The following is a 2,111-nucleotide window of genomic DNA, read 5'->3' on the forward strand; positions in this document are numbered from 1 at the left end:
ATTCAGATGGCCCGTTTGGGGGGGGGGGGGGGGAAACTTAAGCTTGATTGATAAAAATGTGTGTGCAAGGATGTGCTGAATGAAGGTGTTGACCATGAAAATTGATGGGCAGATGAAGACAAACTGTAGGAAACTATGGGGTTTAAGACACCAATGCATTGATTATGAGACTATGGGAAATGATGGGCTAAGAAAGTAATTGTGAAATGATGGATTCATCATGTTAAGGGCTTTATTAATATCGTAATGAAGGACTGATGAAGGTGTTGACTGACTGTGGGAAGTGATTGGCCATTCAACACAGTAACTATGCGAAATGATGGTGTGATGATAGGAAGTGATGAGCTGAAATATAGAGATGCTACCAGAAGCCTGTTTCTAGCATTAAAAATGCATGTGCATCTGTCCACCCCTCACAGAAAAACGGATTGAAGTGATCGAATTTTTAATCTGTGAGCAATGAGCTGGTGTGGGTAGGCAAGTGCAATGAAGCTCATTTGAAAGGGATTGCGGCAACTAAAACTGTACACATACACACACGCTCTATAAGCGCAGTTACAAGTGTGTATACAGAACAGGAGGGGAGGGGCTTTGAGTGCCATACCACACTGGGCCTATTCTGGAATAAAACCAATTAATGTATGTGTGTATGTGCTTTGTGAGAAGTGGGGATTTAAACGGTCCTAGTGACTTAAGGTCAGGATTACGCCCTAATTTAGCCACTCCATTCTCAATAACATGGATTCACACGCACATAGATAGACACCTGGGCAAAAAAAAAAAAAAAAAAAAAGACAGGCCTGAAGCAGGGTATGTTGTATTGATAATGCAATTTGTAATGTTAAAAAAAAAAAAAATTATATATATACATTTTTTTTTTTACATTACAAATTGCATTATCAATACAACATACCCTGCTTCAGACCTGTCTTTTTTTTGTATATATATATATATATACACACACACATACACACACACATGCATACATACATACAACCGGTCAAAAGTTTGGGATCAGTAAGACTTGTAATGTTTTTTAAAGAAGTCTCTTATGCTCATCAAGGCTGCATTTATTTGATCAAAAATAAAAAAAATTGCAATCTTGCAAAATGTTATTACAATATAAAATAATGGTTTCTATTTTAATATCCTTTAAAATATAATTTATTCCTGTGATGGAAAGCTGAATTTCCATCAGCCATTACTCCAGTATAAAGTGTCACATGATCCTTCAGAAATCATTCTAATATGCAGATTTATTATTAGAATTATCAATGTTGGCAATAGTTGTGCTGCCAAATATTTTTTTGGAAACTGCGATACTTTTTTCAGGATTCTTTGATGAATAAAAAGTTAAAAAGAACACCATTTATTCAAAATATAAATATTTTCTAACAATAAAATGTGTAAGATAACGTTCACGTACTAACAAAAACATCTAAGAATGTATCTTTTATTCCCCAGTACTGAAAACAGAACCGATAAGGGAGCTTTTGATATGCGCTGTGCCGCAGCTCTTGCAAATGACCTTTTTTGTTCATTGTCTGTCATTTCGTAGCTTAAGTTGCATAAGGTTTTCTTTAGTTTTAATTTGCCTAACTATCGATCTGACCCAGTAGACGCCATAATCCCACTCTGTCTCTCTCCCGTCCAGCGGTCCATTTTTTTTTTTTAATGGTTGGTGTTTACGCAGTTGGTTAGAGCAGTGCTGATTGAGGAGAACGGAGGTGCGCTCACTCTTGCCCAGGGCAAGTAAGACTGCAACTCAAGGCTGGCAGTCATGCATATGCACTGGAACAGAGTAATATCGCATCCACATCGCAGGCTTTGCACAGCCCTACTTTAGACTGGAGTAATGATGCTGAAAATTCAGCTTGGCATCACAGGAATAAATTAGATTTTAATGTATATCAAAACAGAAAAACGTTATTTTACATCATAATAATATTTCACAATATGAAATTTTTTTCTTGTATTTTTGATCAAATAAATGCAGCCTTGATGAGCAGAAGAAACTCCTGTAAAAAAAATAAAAATCGTTCTGATCCCAAACTTTTGACCAGTAGAGTGTGTGTGTGTGTGTGTGTGTGTGTGTGTATGTATATATATAT

The 2,111-nt window shown here is 36.2% G+C and overlaps 1 protein-coding gene across 1 annotated transcript in view; it reads right to left on the reverse strand.

Moving 5' to 3' along the window:
• The window catches only part of arid3b (AT-rich interactive domain 3B), a 30,085-nt gene that overhangs the window by 7,007 nt on the left and 20,967 nt on the right, over positions 1-2,111 (reverse strand). The window lies entirely within an intron of this gene.

The sequence above is a fragment of the Sinocyclocheilus grahami genome, unplaced genomic scaffold, assembly GCF_001515645.1.
Source record: "Sinocyclocheilus grahami isolate Dianchi unplaced genomic scaffold, SAMN03320097.WGS_v1.1 scaffold31.1, whole genome shotgun sequence".
Taxonomy (NCBI): Eukaryota; Metazoa; Chordata; class Actinopteri; order Cypriniformes; family Cyprinidae; genus Sinocyclocheilus; species Sinocyclocheilus grahami.